The sequence below is a fragment of the Crocodylus porosus genome, unplaced genomic scaffold, assembly GCF_001723895.1.
Source record: "Crocodylus porosus isolate Cpor-Errol unplaced genomic scaffold, CroPor_comp1, whole genome shotgun sequence".
Lineage (NCBI taxonomy): Eukaryota > Metazoa > Chordata > Crocodylia > Crocodylidae > Crocodylus > Crocodylus porosus.
In genome coordinates, this window is record NW_017728909.1 from 74,908,048 (window position 1) to 74,921,609 (window position 13,562).

At 44.9% G+C, this 13,562-nt stretch overlaps 1 protein-coding gene across 4 annotated transcripts in view; it reads left to right on the plus strand.

Moving 5' to 3' along the window:
* APC (APC, WNT signaling pathway regulator) overlaps positions 1-13,562 on the plus strand; it is a 168,144-nt gene that overhangs the window by 36,338 nt on the left and 118,244 nt on the right. For 2 of the 4 annotated variants that reach the window (XM_019532476.1, XM_019532479.1), the window contains exon 1: positions 7,370-7,380. The exons of the other annotated variants lie outside the window; for them this stretch is intronic. The gene's annotated coding sequence lies outside the window, so the exon portion shown is untranslated. Of the gene's footprint in view, positions 1-7,369; positions 7,381-13,562 lie in introns of those variants that run through there. 4 annotated transcript variants of the gene reach the window in all.

Genomic DNA, 13,562 nt, shown 5'->3' on the forward strand with positions numbered 1-13,562 from the left:
ACAGCAGGACAGGCCCTATGAGGAGAGGCTACGGGACCTGAACCTGTTCAGCTTCCAAAAGAGAAGGCTGAGGGGGGATCTCGTGGCCTGTTATAAACTAGTCAGGGGGGATCAGCAGGCATTGGGGGAGTCACTGCCGAGCACTCAGATTCAGACATCAGAAGGCGCTATTTCACTGCAGAGGGCTAGGAACTGGAACCAACTTCCAAGAGAAGTGGTGCAGGCTCTTACCCTGGGGGTGTTTAAGAGGAGGTTAGATGAACACCTTGCTAGGGTCGTTTGACCCCAGTACTCTTTCCTGCCATGGCAGGGGGTCGGACTACATGATCTGCTCAGGTCCCTTCTGACCCTAGAAACTATGAAACTGAGTACATGCAACTTTTGGCAGCACTTTAATGATAGTGTATTTAGTGAGACTTCCTTTTATGCGAATGTAAGATGTGGGGGGTAAGATGTTGATTGCAAGGAAATATTGTCTTATATTTGAATAAATGTGGTAAGTAGATATGTAGCAATTTCTTTTCTTCCTTTTGTATGTCTGTCAGTTGATACATTTCTTTATATTGCATGATTCATGCATAAGCAAATTGTATTTTTAACATAGATCATAAAATGTTCTAAATGTTTACTTTCTTTTCAAGGTTTTGGAAGTACTTTTGAAGAGGAAATCCCTAACTATTCAATAACTTTACCTCAACTTGTTGTCATTACCCTTCTTATTGATTTAATATAAAAGCTGTACTCAATCTAATATTATTGTATAAGTACTTAATATAAGTGTCTTTATTTAACAGTTAAAATGTAGTCCTCAAGTTGTAACCAGTACTCAAAATGCAGGGAAGAACAATAGTGGTATGGTACTCTTTTAATGAGCAGGTGTTTAAATATTTACATGCCCATAAGTAAATCTGGCATAAGTAATTCAGTATTCAGATATCACATCTTTAACCTCTCTGCCATATATAATGACTTTCAATAAAAATTAAAAGCTGGGAAAATGTTAACATATCTTAGGCCAGTATAAAATGGATGATGTTATGCTTCATCCTATTTTCTGTATTTTTAAATTTTGTTTTCTCTTCAGTTTTTCCTGCTACTGCACTTCACTTTCCCTCATCTGTCATTGCCTGCTGTTTGCTACTTTCTCCACCTGTCGATGACCCCAACCCTTCCCAGCTGCTGTCCCTCTTACCCTCATTCTTACTTTTTTTTTTTTTTATTCTTGCTTTTGTGCCCTATCTGTCACTGTGTTGCCTGTTCCAGGCCCTGTCTTACTGTGTTCCATACAGGCTGCCTGTGTCACTTGTAGCAGATATGCTGCAGGTTGGTCACCTCTGCTCTGTTGTATCAGATTCAAAATACATACCTTTGATTTTCAGGCTTTCCTACTTCTACCCATCCCTAATTATCTGCTAATGAATCTTACCAAATTTTCCCCGTTCACTTTTGCCAACTGTACAGCCCTTATCCACTTGCTTATTCACTTCTTTCAAAAGCACCAAAATGTTGTGGTGTTCTACTGCTTTCCTATGGAACACCTCTCCAAACTAGTTCCTACAGTCACAATGTCCCTTTTCTTGTGGGCCTTCGTAAAATCCCTATTCTTCTGTAATGCCACTATTACATTACATATATTTAATAGTATTTCTTTCCTTTCATATGTATTCATTCTGAATTGTTTTATTTTTGGTAGATGCAAAACTACGCATCTTGTGTCCATACCCAATTGTCATCTTAGCCCACCTTTTGCTTATCCCATGGATTAAATTATTTACAACCAGGTAACTAGGCAATATAATGCATATAGCATCTAAAGAAGTGTTTCAGTGTCATACATTTTAATAAAAGGAAAGAGAAAGTAATTTCTGTCATGAAAAATGTCAGTACTAAATTGCTGTGCTAGACATATAGTACTGTTCATACAGATTTTGCACGTTCACTTTGAGAAATGTTATGGTGAAGGCAATCAGGATGGGATTCTAGAGTGTCTTGAGCAGCAGCAATGCATGGGCAGGAGGGCATTACTGGATGTGTTACTGGTTGTATGAGGTGGTTGGTCCAGCAATGCAGTCACTATTTTTTTCAAAATTTCCTCCCCCATAGTCAGTGCCTAGAATCATAGAATCAATGAATCGGAAGGATCCTAGACAGATCATCTAATTCATGGGCAGGAATGAGCACTGGGCGGTGGGAAGGGTCATAAGACCTCAGACAGGTGCCTATCCAGTCTCCTCTTGAAGATCTCCAGGGAAGATGAGAGCACCACCTGTCTGGGAAGCCTATTCCAGGCTCTGGCCACCCTTACAGTGAAGTAGTTCTTCCTAATACCTAACCTAAACCTATCTTCCCTCAGCTTGTGGCCGTTGTTCCTAGTGACTCCAAGGGGGGCCCTGGTGAACAGACTTTCCCCGAGTCCCTGCTGCTGGCCCCTGATAAGGTTGTAGGCAGCCACAAGATCCTCCCCCTTAGTCTCCTCTTGCAGAGACTGAAGAGATTCAGGTCTCTCAGCCTCTTCTCAAAGGGCTGGCTATGGAGGCCCCCAACCATATGAGTGGCCCTCCTCTGGACCCTCTCCAGGTTCCCCATGTCCTTCTTGAAGTGCAGTGCCCAGAACTAGACACGGTACTCCAGCTGCGGCCTGACCAGTGCTGTATAGGGGGGGAGCAAGACCTCTCTGGACCTGTTAGTGATGCCCGTGTTGATGCATGACAGGGTGTGGTTGGCTCTGCCTATTGCTTTGTCACATTGGCGACTCATATTCATCCTGGAGTCAATCCTGACTCCAAGATCCCTCTCTGCCTCTGTACTGTCAAGAGGGTCAGCCCCTAACCTATAACCATAATGCTGGTTCCTTCTCCCCAGGTGCAGCACCCTGCACTTGTCCTTGTTGAACTGCATCCTGTTCAGATCCATCCACTTCTCTAACCTCTCCAGGTCTTCCTGGATGTGGTCCCTGCCTGCTGGTGTATTCACTTTACCCCACAGCTTGGTGTCTTCAGCGAACTTGAACAGGGTTGTCCCGGGGGCTGAGGTAACAAGGGACACTTACCTGAAGCCCAGGACAGGAGAGATGCAGAGCCGGAGGGAGAACCAGCGTGGCTCGTTAGCTGCCTCTTCATACAGCTGTGGCCAGCAGCTGACGGCAGTGTCAGATGCCGGCCAGGGGATTTAAAATTGGCGGCTGCTGCTCTGGAGGCAGCGGATAGCCCAGGGAGCAAACAGCTGTTAGGGCCAGTGACAGCGCAGGATCCACGGGACGGGCAACGCAGAGCCGGCATGCCAGAGGGAGCAGTGACCCAGAAGGGAATCCCGACGCCAGCGGGTCGACCCAGAAGTGACGGATTGGGTGAGTGACTGAAGATCGGGACAACCCGGGAGGATTCAGAGGACCCTGAAGTAAGTGCTGAGATGGTGGGTGCGGGCTATGTTGAAGAGGGGCAAAAGTCCGAGGACCACCTGGCTGGAGGGAGATTGGGGCGGGATCGCCAAGACCAGCGGATGTCGGTTAAGGAACACGAGCAGGGCAGCACGAGCAGGCAGGAACCGTTTCAGGCTGGACATAAGGAAGAATTTCTTTACTGTCCGAGCCCCCAAGGTCTGGAACAGTCTGCCAGCGGAGGTGGTTCAAGCACCTTTGGGCAGGGGGCTGGACTCGATGATCTCCCGAGGTCCCTTCCAGCCCTAATGTCTATGAAATCTATGAATCTATGAAATCTATGAAAGCTAGAGAGCAACTAAGGGGAGTTCCTCCCCCCCCCGCCGTTCATGCTAATAGGGATCTGGCGGAGGGTCAGTGAGGTAGTTAGGATGTCGGAACCTCCAAGTGGGGAGTGTCACACAGGGTGAAGGGCTTGTGGTTTGGGGTCTGTAGAGGGTGCGGCTGAGGCACCAGTGCAGGTTGGTGTGAAGTGATCGACATTGGGGTAGGAGTATCCCACGTATTGTGGGGATTGAGGACGAAAGCCGTGTTAGAAGCCTGCAGAAGCAACACAGAGCAGGCACGGGGAAGTGGAGCCCATGGGTGGCATGAGGCCAGGGTGTAGGGGTGGCGGAGCCCCGTGTGCAACCGGCAGGCCAAGTGTGGGCCACCGAGGAACCCGTGAACTAGCCCCGCCCCACTGGGGGAACAAGAAGTCATGGCAGGAGAGAGCGGGGTTGGCGATGCGGGACGATGAACACCCACGGTAACAAACAGGCGGGGAGTAGCCACCAACCAGGAGGGCAGAGCTCCCAGGAGCGACACGAGAAGCCCCGTTGGGGACACGGGTGCTCTCCACACCCTCGTCCAGGTCGCTAATGAAGATGTTGAACAGCACCGGCTCAAGGACTGAGCCCTGGGGGACTCTGCTGCCTACACCCTCCCAGGTTGACATTGACATTGACCTGTCCACCACCACCCTCTGGGTGTGCCCCTGGAGCCAGTTTGCCACCCATATGACTGCATTCATCAATGCTGCAGTCCCTCAGTTTGCCCACCAGAATTGGGTGGGACACTGTGTCAAAGGCCTGGAAGTCCAAGAAGATGACATCAACTTCCTCCTTCCCATCTAAGTTCTTTGTTACTTGGTCATAGAAAGAGACCAGGTTAGTCAGGCAGGACCAGGACCAGGTTAGTCAGGCCTGGCACAAACCTGTGTTGGTTACCCCTCAACATCACTTTCCCTGCAGGGCTCTTACAAATGTGGCCCTTGATAATCCTTTCAAAGACCTTCCCCAGGATAGAAGTGAGGCTGACTGGCCTGTAGTTGCCAGGCTCTTCCTTCCTCCCCTTCATGAAAATAGGGACCATGTTGGCCCTTTTCCAGTCCTCAGGGACTTGGCCCGAGCACCAGGAGTCCTCAAACAGCCATGCCAATGGCTCCACAGTGACACCAGCCAACTCTCTCAGCACCCACGGATGAAGGTCATCTGGGCCCGCCAACTTGGATACGTCTAAGCCCTCCAGGTAATCGTTAACTAGGTCTGAACTAACAGTCGGGGGATTCGCATCCTTCCTGGGCCTCTCTACACTATCACCCGAGAGCACCCCATTGTCAGCAGACAGGAACATGGAGGCAAAGAACTTGTTAAAGAGTTCTGCCTTCTCTCGTCTGTCACCAACTACCCTGCCCTGCCCTGCCCTGCCATGCCCCGCCTTGTAGGGATCCAATGTTACCCCGAGACCTACTTCTTGCTACCTATATACTTGAAGAAGGACTTTTTGTTATCCTTAATCCCAGAAGCTAATCTAAGCTCCAGTGCTGCTTTAGCCTCCCTTACCAAATCCCTACAAGCTCGGGTCAGGGAAGTGTACTCCTCCTTTGTCCCTGCCCCCTACTTCCACCATCAGTACGCTTTTTTCTTTGCCCTCAGGCCAGCCTGGATATCCGTGCTCAGCCATGAAGGTTTCTTGGACCCTTTTCCCACCTTCCTGCGCGGTGAAATCGCATCCTGCTGCACCCCAAGGATAGCCTTCTTGAGGAAGGACCACCTTTTCTTTGTCCCCATACTAGCTACACCCTGGGCTCCGAGTGCCTCCCTGACTACTGCTCTGAGCGCATCAAAGTTGGCTTTCCTAAAGTCAGGCATTTGCGCTGTGCTAGTAACCCTCCCCATCTTCCTCTGAATAGCAAACTGGATCATTTCATGATCACTGTCCCCTTCCCCTAGCCTCCATTGTACTAACACATCCCCCACCACGTTGTCCCCAGAGGCTAACACCAGATCCAGTATGGCATTTTCCCTAGTGGGGGCGAGTACCTCCTGCACGAGGTGTAGGTCTTGAACGCACGTCAAGAACCTTCGTGAGTGGCTAGACCTGTCCGACTGCTCCTCCCAGTTGATGTCCGGGTAATTCATATCACCCATGACCACAACATCCTTTTCATGCACAGCCTCTCCAAGCTGCCTGGAAAATTCCAGATCCAGCTCTTCCTCTTGATGTGATGGCCTGTAGTAAACCCCTACCACCAGATCCCTCTCCCCCTGCCCTTCTTGAAGTTTGACCCACAGGGTCTCAGTTAAGCCTTCCTCTGGTCCCATTTGGAAGGTAGAACTGGTATACTGTTCCCTAACATAGAGCGCAACACCCCCACACACCTTTTTCCCCCTTCCTATCTCTTCTAAATAACCTATAGCCCTCTGTCTAATGCCCAGTCAAATGTTTCATCCCGCCATGTCTCCACTAGGCCAACCAGGTTGATTTTACTACTTGCAAGAAGGAGAGCAAGCTCCTCCTGCTTGTTCCCCATGCTTCTTGCATTAGTGAAGAGACACCTTAATCCCCTCGTAAGAGCCCTGGGCATGCCCCCCCACCTGAGATGCAACTGGTCCCTTGGTATATACCTGAGCTCTTACCTGGGCAGGTCCTACACCTGGTTGAGTTTTTTTTTTTTTGCTCCTATGGATCCCCATCCCCCAACGAACATAGTTTAAAGCCCGCCGGAGGAGGTCAACTAGCCTGTAAGAAAACAAACTTTTACCTTTGGGGGAAGAGATGGAGACCATCACGCCCCAGGATGCCTCTGATCTGAAGTGCGGGTCATGGTCCAGGAAGCCAAATCCAGTGTGATGAAACCAACTCTGGAGGCGCCGATTCACCTCACGGATGCAGGCGCTCTGCCACTGACGGTGTCCAGTAACCGAGAGGAGGGACGAAAAGACCACCAGGGCCCCCGACTCTCTAACCTTGGCCCCCAGAGCCTTGCAGTCATCCATGATCCGGTCTGGACTACTACGGGCCGCATCATTGGTTCCCACATAGATGAGGACCATAGGATAGTAGTCAGAAGGCCAGATGAAGTCAGTGATCTTCCCTGTGATGTCCCCAGTCTTGGATCCTGGAAGATGGTACACTTATCTCACGTTGGGGTCTGCACGGTGGATGGGTCCCTCCATGACACTGAGGAGGCAGTCCCATATGACAATGACCCGACGTCTCTTCCTCTGGGTCACTGGATGATGGCCAGTTGGTACGGATGATGGCTTGCTGGATGAGGGCATGGCTTCCTCCATTCCTTCTTTCTCATACCCAGTCTCTTCCAGTGCTGCCAGGGCCGCATACCTGTTCCCCAGTTGTACTGGGGTGACAGTTGATGCAACTACATGCTGCCTGTGATGCTGTCTGGCCCTGGAGGTGACTGTCTTCCATTTGCCTCGTGCAGACTCCTGGGTGGTGACAGCTTGAGGGGACAGGCCCTGCAGAGAGAGAAAGTACCTGTCAATCTCATCCTCCATGGCCCTGATCCCCCGCAGTCTGCTCACTTCCACCTGGAGCTTTCTCACCTGCCCCTCCAGCGCCGCAATCCTGGCACAGGTGGGATAGGTGAGAGAAGCCCCCGCCTCTGCGTTCCCCCCCCGCCCCCGGCCCCAGGGACCAAGCCAGGCAGCCCGCACAGGCAGGTGGCCCCACCTGTGTGGAAGCCTCACCGGTCCCTGGGCTAGGAGGCAGCCATAGAGCAGGAGCCCTGGCTGCACTCCGCGTGACAACTCCCATGCTGTCACCTCACACACTTACCTGGAGATGACTGCTGCTGCCGTCGTTGGCTTTTCCACTGCCTGCAGCCTCTTGCGCGCCTCCCTGCATGAACCCTGGCATAAACTCCAGCGCACCCCTAAAGAGTGCGCCTGTTTGCATTCCCTGTTCACGCGGCTCAGAAGCGTGGCTCCCAAGTATTGTGGCTAAATAGAGTCAGGTGGGGAAAGGGTCCCCTGCTTGATCGCTAACACCTGGCCCCACTCACTCCCTTCCCTCGGCTTACCTTCTCATTGCTGCAGCTGTCTCTTAGCTGCCAATCGCTGCTGCTGCTGCTGCTGCCGCCACTGCCTCAAGGGTTGGGGGAAACCGGGGGCACTGGGGTCTAGTGCTGGTCTGTGCCTAGTACTGGTTCATTATACTTTTGGGCCAAGGCTTGAGTCTACCTAAAGACTTTGGTTCAACTCCCTGTTCTGCTAGACCTTTGCACAACAGCTTATATTGTCTGTTATTTCATCTTTGGAATTAAGGAATATGTGCCTGTGGGCTTGATAAGGACTGTGTAGTGTGTGAAATGATTAATGCTAGTTGTTGTAATAGGTAAGACTCCAAGTTAATGGGTTTTACCTTGACTCCCAGCCCAACTATTCTCTTCTTGGACTAATTTGAAATCTGGCAGGAGAAAGGAGGTGGATTTGTTAGACCTATGTTCCTTTTGGTGTCTAGTTCTCAAGTTTTATGTATAATGGAAACTGAAGATGTATTAGAACCTAGGAGCCTGGACAGTGCATTTGGAATGGTAATAATATTAAATACAGGTCTCTACCAAATTATGTGCCTGCTTTTCTGGAGTCAAAAGTGGATGTCTGTTCACTTGCAAATTGGTTCAGTCTGTGCAAGGTTAGACTAACCTGCAAAGATTAAATCAATTCAGGCTCTGGCTTTTTGAATATCTGTCCTTAGCCTGCATGTTACTGATAATGACCAGGTTGAAAACTGTGCGTGTTGCTCTCAGAGTGGAGTTGGCAATGCTTCTGATGGTCCTTAGTTCTTTTGGGCATTGATTCCAAAGCCTTGGACCACTTGCCAGAGAGAGTGTCTCTTATATAGACAATTTTTTTACCCTATTATGGACAGTTCTCTTATGACTAAGTAGTGGAGTTGTTAATGTCACTCTTCACCTCTGAGTTTTTTGGGAGAAAGTGGTGAAATCAGGTTTGATGCGACTGCAGTAGTCCATATTGCTGCAGGGGAAAATTTGCAGAGTTCTGAACTAGTGTAATTTCCAAGGGACGGTGATTTTATTTTTAGATATATTTTATCACTGTAGTTCAACCAGGAGGGGATCCAGTGTTTATTACTGAGGTCAGGTCATCCTGCAGGATGGCATTAGCATCCTTGCCAGGTGGAGATAGAAGAAAGTATTACTTATGGATGTACCTCTGTGTATCTATGTGAAATCCAGGAGTACTTCTAAATACACAAGAATTGGTGGGGAGGAAGTTACATCATGTCTAGATTTCTTTCATTGTCAGAATTTCAGTATTAGAAAGACAAGAGAATTGCCTTGGACAATTCTGGCTATTAAATTTGGATTGCAGTGGATTAAATTTAAAATGGTCTGCAATCTTGTTGACTGTCTCTATTTTAATAATGGATATTTTTGGTTTGATTTCCCCCCCCCCCCTTTTTGCAAATTGTTACACATATGAGTATTTTTTCTCCTTTTATATTCAGTTGAGAAATCTGTTCCATTTCTCACAGTTGGTACAATTATATTGCTTCACTTCATGAAAAGAAGCTCTCAATTTTGAAACACTTCAATAATTTCTGATAGTCCTTTGCATAGCTATTTAGTAGTAGGGAGCTTTGAATTTTTAAATGCATATATTTTGAACTGATTTGGGCTTGGAATATATGTAACACTGAAAATTTTAGAATGTTACAAATTTTGTTCTGGGGGTTTTTATAGAAACACAGACTGTTATGTATATTTATTTTTTCTCATAAGAAACTAGGTGGGACTATAAATATTCTAAATCTTCACTTCCAAATGGAAAATGACTCGAAATAAGCGGTATGCAATATGAAAAGAAACTCATCAATTGAAATCCATGTATTTTTCAACATTTAAAAAAGGTGTTAATGAATATTAACATTAATGTTACTGATAGCATGTTAAATGCTTTCTAGGAAATGCAAAGACAAACATCTGCCCTAAGAATTTACATTCTAAGGCCTGATTCCTGCAAGCAGTTATAAAGATGTTTAACATATTATTGACCCAATTCATGTGTAAAATTAATAATTGTGCTTATATTCAATATTTGCAGGTTTGGAGGGATACAGTTCTGGTTCTAAAAATCTGTTTTCTTGAGCAGATTGTTATTTTTGTGTAGATTCTTTTGCAGAATTGGACAAATCTATAAACAAGAGGGTTGAAGAAGGGCACATATTACAAATAAGCGGTTGCCTTGGTTTAAAAATAAGTATTTTTTTAGTGGCACAAGTTTTTCTTAAATTGTGAAATATGGATATTTACTTCTATCGAATGCAAAAAAGTAAGATTATCCTTTTTCTAAAAATCAAAATGTAATAATTAGTCAGCCCAGAGTTATTTAATTTAGTGTACATTAAGTAATTATAAAATTCTAGCAATGGAATCCCCATTTTTCTAGCTGTTTTGTTTCATCACAGTTTGAATAGGTTTTACTTCCTGTGTAGCCAATTTAAATTGCATAGAAATTTCAAAATTATATTAAACAGAGGATGCATCTCTCTTCATCTTATTTCACTCCCCTCTTTCACCCGGTCTTGTTCCAGTGAAAACTGAAGAACATAAGGACAATGTAACTTTTTATAGTGTATTTTTACAGTTGGGCTTTCTTAAGCTTGGAGGGGAAGGAGTGAAAAATAATTTAATAAATGAATATTTGTTATATTGAAGGTCTTTGATGCTGTAAAAGCTAATGTTAGCTGACATTTACATATTGGTGTAAATAATATGTAGAGAGTATGCATCTTTGTTTAATCATATGCTGTAACATGAACTTTATTTAATGTTCAACCGGAAAGCGGAGGGGTAGCATGGAAAGAATGCACCTAGGTAGCTGTCACCCTTTCCCCCATCCTCCTCCCACCCACCTACAGGCATTGGAATAGCAGATGTTACATTGATGCATGTTGGGGGAGAGGAGGTCCTGAAGTAGTCAAGGAAATGGAAATCAAATCTCTTACTTTATTAATGGAATAAATGTTGCCACAGATGTCAGGTGTTGTCATCAAATAAGACCCCGTTGTGCTGTTGAATACATGAAACCTTGTCTGTAAAAGGTGAGGAGGTTTCAGAAAAGATTAATCTAGAAAGATCGCTGTGAGGAAAGTTGGACTAGTGGTACTAGCCTGGGGCCTAGTAGATTCATATTAGCTTTTCTGCTTGGCCGCAGCCTACCTGTTGGGCCTTGGGAAAGTCTGTCAATTTTCCTGTGCCTCTTTCCTCATCTAGAAAATGGGATAATCATATTGATCTCCTTTACTGAGGGGCTTCATGATTTTGTCTGAAAAAATTATTACAACAGATATTGAAAAACTGAGTGAAAAAGAAAGCAATTAACAAATGTAAGGCAAATAGTCTATTCCAGTGGAGTACAGTAGCCAGGCAGGAAAAATACTCTTGAAACTAGATGTCTGGGCCAGGTACATTTCTCTGCTATGATGGCAGCAGTACAATTCCTTCCATGAATTTATTAAACTGTATCGTGAGCAAGTTTCCACCCCTCGCATGAGTCTTATTGGAAGGCTGTTCCAGAATATCCCTCTGCTAATGGTCCACGCTCTTTATTTTGATTTCGAGACTGAATTTATTATTGACCAGTTTTTATGCATTTGTTCTTTTGCTGTCATTGCATTTTTAGCTTAAATAGCTTTTCTCCCTCTAGTGTTTAGCTCCCATGAAGCATTTCTAGAGTACAGTTATATCCACTCTTTGTTTTGCTAAGTTAAACAAACTGAAGTTCCTTGTCATCTTTTGCAAGATAGGCAGTCTGTTCCCTAGTTATTCTGGTAGCCCTCCTCTGTACCAATTCCAGTTTGAATTAATCTTTCTTGAACATAGAATCATAGAAAAATAGGGCTGGGAAAGACCTGAGGGAGGGTCTAGATCAGATAAACCTCTTGAAGATAAAAGCATCTCTAGCCAGTGGTTCTGAACCTTTTTAGAGTCAAGGCAACCCTTGGAAAATGCCAGCTCTTAGTCTTCACTCATTTTTTGACTACAGAAAAATAATAGAGCAATTCTGTTGCAGAGACCTCAGAGACTGCAGCGTGTCAAAATACTTGTTACACTATGGTTTCCTATTTGAAATCCCTGAGTTTATCTTGTGAACTGTGTTTGCACACTAACAGTGCTAACACTTCCTGGCCCTTCAGCACCCCTAAAAAGAAGCACCCTGGGTCTCTTTTGGCACCCTAGTTTAGAATTGCCGATTTAAACAGTCTCATCCAAGAGGCTGAATAACTGGCTAGTAAGAACTTCTGAGGATGGAGACTCTACAACCTCTCTCAATGTGTTGCAGTTCTTAATCACTCTCACTTTTATACTTTGAAAAAAATTCTTCCTGATATTCGCTCTAAATTTCCTTTGTTGCAATTTAAGACCCTTATTCCTTGTTTTATCCCAAGAGGCCACAGAGTATCTCGCTATCCTCTTCATAGTCCCCCTTTTTTTGTACTGGAATCCCCATTCAGTCTTCTCTTCTCTTCTCTTCTCCTGATTCAGTAATCCTACTCTTCCAAACTTTCCTTGTAAATCATGTTTCCCCTAATCATTACTGTTGCCTTCTGCAGGATTGTTTCTAGTTTATCTACATCTTTCTTGAAGTGTGGTGCCCAAAATTGAGCACAGTAGCTCAGGGTCATTTTTGTTGTTTTTTTTCCCAATCAATGCTTTTTTCCAGCTTGGAGGCTGTCTGTGTGTTATGAATAGCCTGAAGCAGTAATTAAGTTAGATGGGTCTGGAGCCCTCTCCTACTAGACTTCCTCTTTCTTAAGGTGCTGCATCTTGGCAACTGTTGAACCTTTGATTTAACAGAATTTCAAGTGTCTGCCATATTAGAAATTCTAAGTGCTTGAGTCCAATGGACTTTAAAAATGTGTTTTCTTAGTTTATTCATTTGCTTAGTAACAGATGTATTTTCTTTATCTCTTTATTAATTTAAACTGTTAATGCAAATTATGTAGTATGACCAGTTGTTGTATAAAGCCTTTGCTACATTGTTGGTTATTTGGTGAAGAGATCTGTTAGCTGTTATATTTAGCAACATCTGAGCTCTACCTTTATTAGCAGCACTGGTTTCTCAATGTATATCTGGGACATTATTTTTTCAAAATAATGCAGTTCATTAGAGAAAAGTGAATAATACATCCCTTAAGTAAAATTTTGTAGGTGTGACAATGTGGCTATTTCTCACCCTTGGTTAGGAGGCCTAGACCTTGTGGGCAAATGTTTCAAGCCATATAGCAATCTTTTGACAGATGCACAGTAATCTGTAGCCCCTCCATAATGGACATGAAGAGAATTAATCCTTAATTGGGAAGCAAGTTTTCTTTTTATGATGTGTATAGTACCTAAGCCTGTGGAGACTCGCCAGTTCTGGGAAGTGGAAACTACTAGATTTATAGTAGTGGTGAGTTGAAACATTTATAATATCAGTGAGTTGATACTTGAACACTTTCTTTTCTGTGAACTTTTGAGGTCTGTTAATCAAAAGAACATGGAGTGCGTGGGATTGTAATGTTTTATATTAGAGCCCTGTTTTTTTTATCTTTTTCTCTAGTTGTGGACTTCATAGATATGGTGGACTGGTGTTGCCAATGCTGAATGTTCAAAAACCAGACTTTAGAATCATTAGAAGGGATATCATGGGAAATCATGAGATTAATTTTAAAAACACATAGGATTTTTATCTTCTGGTTTTTTAACCCTTAGGCAATACTGTGTTCCTATTTTTAGGCTTTTATTTCTGTCATTCTGAGGGATAAAAGCTTACTTTTAAACAAAGAGAAGTTTTTAAAAAACAATGCTCAGGTTCTCATGTAATTACTTGACAGC